Genomic DNA, 6,000 nt, shown 5'->3' with positions numbered 1-6,000 from the left:
ACAGAGTTCCACCTTGGGTAGAATAAAGACTAACCTGCTCACACCTGAGGCTCAGCAAGGGCCGTGAGCTAGGTGAAGTGTGATCCAAAAATGTTCCCCAATGGCTCACATGTCAGAAGCTTCATCCCCAGAGTAGCAGTGCTAGGAGTGGCAGAACCTATAATTCTTAAATGTGTACTAATTTATTTATTTTTGTTTATTTCTTCCACACACTGATTTTCTCCCCAAATGCCCACAACAGCCAATCCATGTCAAAGCTAGAAACCTGGAGCTTCATCCAGATCTCAGACATGGGTGGCAAGAGTCCAAGCACTCGCACCGTGTTCGGCTGCTCCCAGAATGTACCAGCAGGAAGTTGGATGGATCAGACGTGGGGGAGCTGGGACTTAACTCCATGCCCTCTGACATGGGGTGTGGTGTCCAAGTGGCAGCCTAACCCACTAGCTTCAATGCCCAACCTGGGCAGAGGGTGGCAAGGTCACAGAATGCTACCCTCAGAAGGGAGTAATGTCATTCTCAAAGCACTCTGGTTGCCATGGTTTTTTATCAGTGCAAGCCAGGCCCCTGCATCCCTAGGGCTCCCTGCTGAGCCCTTCACTCTCCTGCTGTGCTCCTGCTGTGACGCCCCACCCTAGGGCCACCTTCCAGGGCTACAAGCACAGCACACTTTATTTTAGAAAGCCCAGTCTCGGTCATTCAATGATAGCAGAAAAAAATAAAGACGAAGACTCAAAGCTGACTTCCAAGCCTTCTTTATTTTTATTTTATTTATTTATTTTGAGATCAAGGCTGCAGACAGCAAGTGTCTCCATGACAACACCACATTCTGCCTGCAAAGAACCAAGAAGCAGCAGTTGGAGAGAAAAGCATTTCCCTGATTCCTCCTGGAACAAATAAGGATGGCATGGGAGAGCCAAGAACACTGCAGGGAGTGAAACATCACAAATTAAAAAGAAACAATCATGTCCCACACTGAGCCTGAGGCCACATCACCAGGTGAATTTGCAGACATTGGCTGAGACCTGGAGCCACCTGTGACACCTCTGCCACTGGCATGGCCCTGGTCAGCAAAGCCAGAGATCCTGGTGCAAAGATGGGTGCCTGACCAGGAAGATGGAAAAGCCGACCCTGGGGTCCAGATCTGTGCCCCCCCACCCTCAGGTAAGAATCAGAACCACAGGAGGGCAGTCTTCTGGTAGCCTTCAATTAGAAGGTTCTAGTCAATGGCTGGGGAATCTGTTCACATAACAGGGACATCAAATCCCTGTGGACATGACTTTGTTAGCAAAGGAGTTTTAAGTTGTTTTTCACTCTCAGTAAGACGCCAAAAGCAAGATGATTCCTGTGCTGCAACCAAGGTGCAGGATTCTCAGTAGCCATATATCAGGCTGGAGGCATATCTGATCCACATGCTCTTTCCATGAGCTGTGTTAGAAATAATGAGTTTGCATAAGGAAAAATCACATAGGCGAATCATGCCAACCCAGCCACCAAGGAGCAGAGGAGACCAAGTTTTCTGCTTACAGAGTGAACAAGAGAATTTCTGCTGCTGACGACCCCAACATGCACACAGTCCTGTTTCTTAAGCTTAGCAGAACTAGGAATCTACAGATAAATTCATTGAGAGAGACTGGCAAGTAGATTACGTTAATTTTGTCTTTGGGGATGTCTTAAAGAGGATGTATTGATTTTATTCCAACTCCTCAGTTGAAAGCTAAGGTTGTTGTTTCTCTCTGCCCAATCTTATGCATCCTCCTAACACTTTATTATTCCCAAGAAGGGTGGATTTGTAGTAGTTTTAAAAAAGGCAGGTTTTCCGGTTGCCATGGTAACATGAGAGTGGCATTCTCTAACCTGGTGACATTCCATTTGTTGACAAGTATTGTCATGTAAATTTTGTCCCAACTACTATGGGTCTTTGAAACCATGAATTGTTGGACCCCAGGAAAAGAGATTCCCTCTGAAGCCATTACTGGGGCTTAAGTGAAAAGGTCTTCACTTTCACCGCCTTCATTCACTTATTTACTCTTTCACTGCAGACATTATGAATGCTGTGAATGGTCCAGACAAAAGCAACGTAAACGTCGAGGTGGGGGAGGAGGTCCGTGCTTCCATAGTTCTTTTAATTAGATTATTTTTAATAGCCCTTAGGAGACATCCTTCTTCTGGCACTGAATTGTCTGTTCAAAGCTGAAAACCCAAACATGGGCACTTAAACTGCCTTATTGACTGGAAGCTAGAACTAGGAGCATTCAACAGGGCGATCTCTCTAATTCTATACCAAACGACATTACCACCCATAATATTTAAATAAGCATATTGAGTTCTTTCTACACTAAGGCTTAAATATTTTAATAGTTGTAGGCTCACGTATCTCATACCTTATGTTCAAGTTAATAGTTCCTATTTTTATACATTTCTGAAAAGCTCTGTAAATGGCTTGATAATCAATAGATATATCCAGCCTTAGGAAATTTTCCCAAATGCAGACAAAGATTCATGCTCAAGGATGCTCATCCTGGTGGCCAATCAGGAATAGTCTTCAATGATTAATATCGCAGGAGTCACTGGGGACTGAGGACTAGGTAACAGGAAGTTTAAAAAGACTATGAGTATGAGGAAAACATCTTTGCTAGAATATTAAGTGAAGAAGCTTATACATAATTGCATATGACATGACCTTGTATAAAAGGTTCAAAGGAAAATGAGACATGCCTAGGGGAAAAAAGACCTGCAAAACCTTTCAGAAATGTTAGCAGTGATATCTCTATGTGGTAGGGGGCTTTTCTGTGTCTCTAGGTGGCCTACATTTTTATAATATCAATGCATTATGTTTAATGAGAACAATGATAAACAAAAGGAGGAAAAGGAACACCCAGGAAGATAAAATCAGAGGTGACTTTCAAGACACCAAGTGGGGTGATTCCTCACACAAGAACGAGGGTCCTGCCTTCCACGGGGCTCCTGTGACGTCAAGAGCAAACAATACTGTTGACATAGCCTCTTCTTCCTTAAGTATCAAGCATCACAAGTGATGAAATAGCTGCTCCTGGGAATAGCATGGTCCCCTTGCCGCAGCGTGCTTTAGAACCCGATCCACTGACAAGCTCAGTTAGGTAATACAGAAAACGTGTTAACTAGAGAATCATCCAGAACCAAGAGGCACCACAGGAGTGGAAGCAAGACGACTCCTGCTCTTACAGAAGTCACCCTGCTCCTTCCTTAATATTCGTGGGGCAAGAATACAAATGTGGCGGGAATGGAGTGTGCAGGGTCCAGCAGCAGGCTTCCATGAGGAGCCTCCTTCAGCAGAGGCACAGGATAGGAGCCGCTCTTCCCCAGTCCATCTTCCCAATAGACATCAGTGTCACACTCCATCCCCAGGTGTTGGCTCAAGACCATCCAAGGTGGGAATTCCAGCTTAGTAGTCACTAGCGAAATCATTCTTCAGCGCTCCTAAATGCTCCTGGTGTAGAAGTCGGACATCCCCTGTGAGCAGAAAACACCGTGTGGGCAGCAGACCCTCCCGCTTCCAGTCTCAGGTAGGACACACAAAAACAGCCAAGTTTACTACCAAACATTAAGAGTTTTCTTTAGGCATTCAAGAATGTTTTATTCTCTTAAATAATTCTTTCCCTGTTTTTTTGAGCAACTGATTCCCAAGGCATGGGGAATTCACACAATTCTATTATTATTATAATAATTATTATTATTTCATTTTATTTGAAGGTAAGGAGAGAGAGGAGAGAGACAAAGAGAAAGAGAGAAGAGGGAGGGGAAAAGTGGGGAGGGGAAAGAAAGGGGAGGAGAGGAGAGGGGAGGGGAGGGGAGGGGAGGGGAGAGGAGGAAACCAAAGAGATCTACCTTCCTTCTATTAGCTCACTCTGCAACAGCCAGGAGTCAGGACTAATACAGACCTCCTATGTGGGGCGGGGACCCAAATGCTGAACCAACTAGCAGGGTGACGGTAGAGCTGGATTAGAATCAGGGAAATCAGGGACTAGAAGAGGCACTTGAATACAGGACACAGGTGTCCCAGGGAGTGTCTTAAGCATTGCACCAGATGTCCCACCCCAAGAGGTGCATTCTACACAGCTTGTCATATGGACTGAGAGAGGTTCAATATTGACGACTCAATTCATCCAGTCTAGGTTAAAACCCAGAGTTTCTGAATGCTTCATTTACTTAGTCCCTCTGCATATATTTCAAGAGGATAACGAGGTTAAAGATTTGCCAAATCTTTCAAAACGTGACGTTAGGATGACTACCAAATGAACTATTTCAAATGCCTTCATGTTCAGAATGTGACTCCTGCAAAGACAGGAATCAGTGGACTATAGGTAGGAAATGGACGATCGGTCTCCAAGAACCTACCTCCCCCAGGTCCTTGGGTACAGTGGCAAGGGAAAGCACTTCTCACTCTAGATCCCTACCTCCTTTCGCCCTGGGTGGATGAAAGACAACATGCACCATCGCCTGCTTATCCATCCCAAGTGACTGGATCAGAGCCAGGGATGGGAGGATTGGCAGACCTGTGCAGTGCCAGGTCCTTGCACCTGCTTCAACAAGTACCAACACACATCCTCCTGAGGTCCTTGCATTGCAACAGGTGCTTGCCCACATCCTCCTGAGAGCTATGTTCTCTTTCCCTTCTGGCACCTCCAGGAAGGACAGCTTCCCCCACTCCTCGAGAGAAGAGGCATCAGGAAGCCTTGCGAGAGCAACGTTTGGGCAACCAGCAGCTGGTTGCCCATAAAATGCCTTTCTCTGTGAACTTTTTAAGAATATTATAGATGTCAAGTGACAATTGATGTCCAGGAGTATAGAGCAGGCTAAAATTGGACATGCCAAATGAATTGGTCTTAAAGATGTCAGCAGTTAAGAACTGGGGTGGGAGGCAAGAAACCTGGCTATTCTTTCTCTATGTATCTTCTCTCTTTCAAGGTTGCATACACACAGAAATGAAGTCATGTCCTTCCCCCAACCCATTTTCATCCAGCGGTTAATTAACTCTCCACACACTGATGCAAGTTTAAGATGAAGGCAAGGGAAAATGAGTAGGAAGAAAGTCAATATGTTGTTTACAGCTGTTACATTGAAAAAGAGCAAGAGGAGAGAATCCTGACACTTTAACAGGTAGGTGTGGTGTGTGTGTGTGTGTGTGAGAGAGAGAGAGAGAGAGAGAGAGAGAGAGAGAGAACCGGGATCTTTTTGATAATTATCACTCTTTAATCACCTTTTGATTTTTTTTCTCATCTTTAACAGTTCCTGACTGTTTCTCCTATTTTTCAGCTCACAAATTAAACAAAATGCCAAGTGCTGTGAAATCCAAATCACAATGCATTGTAAGACTTAGTGTCGACTTGGTTAAGCACCATCAGGAAAGACTGGGAATTCATTTTTCCCCCTCAATTTGCAAGGCTTTTGGTGAGCGCAAAGCCCTCGACAATGGAAGAACTTGATATGTGATCTGTAACTGTCAGAATGCAAGGGAAAGAGCTGAGTGGCCAGAAGGACTGAAAGAAAGCTAGAGCAGCCACCACCTCCCCTGTAGTGCCACCACACGTGAAGAGAAATGCTGTGGTTAACCAGCACACAGGCAGCGGTCAGTGAGGGTCAGGCCAGGGGACACAGCCCTGGACACCTGGCAGGGACTCAAGAAGCCTCAGTGGGAGGGAGGACAGAGAGAAAGCAAAGAAGGAGGAAGTAGGGGGGAAGAAGGAGGGAATTCTTTCCTTTGTTTCCATTCTTTGCAACTGACTTTCTCAAAAAATGTCTATTTTGAGGAAATGCCCCTTGCTGTTTTCCCCTAACAACATTTTAAATATCTGTTTTCAGAGTTTGGCCAGGCCAAGGGAACATACAAGTAAAGCCGATGGGACAAGAAGTATGCCGGGCGCGAGGCTGTGCTAGCCACTTGAATAACTACCACTTCGGATGCCTCGCTACAACATTCCTGGCTAGTAAAGAGATGACCAGTGTGCATTTCATATCTCACAG

At 45.2% G+C, this 6,000-nt stretch overlaps 1 protein-coding gene across 1 annotated transcript in view; it reads right to left on the bottom strand.

Moving 5' to 3' along the window:
• Positions 1–3,421: 3,421 nt before the first annotated feature.
• Positions 3,422–6,000, bottom strand: part of TRPM8 (transient receptor potential cation channel subfamily M member 8) — a 69,935-nt gene continuing 67,356 nt past the window's right edge. Inside the window, exon 25 of the mRNA XM_040972476.1 lies at positions 3,422–3,463. The gene's annotated coding sequence lies outside the window, so the exon portion shown is untranslated. The remainder of the gene's footprint in view (positions 3,464–6,000) is intronic.

This window comes from Ochotona curzoniae, unplaced genomic scaffold, assembly GCF_017591425.1.
Source record: "Ochotona curzoniae isolate NIBS_2020 unplaced genomic scaffold, NIBS_Ocur_1.0 contig_2294, whole genome shotgun sequence".
In the NCBI taxonomy this organism is placed as follows: domain Eukaryota; kingdom Metazoa; phylum Chordata; class Mammalia; order Lagomorpha; family Ochotonidae; genus Ochotona; species Ochotona curzoniae.
Note: the sequence above shows the minus strand (reverse complement) of the source record. Positions and strands in the feature narration are given on the sequence as shown.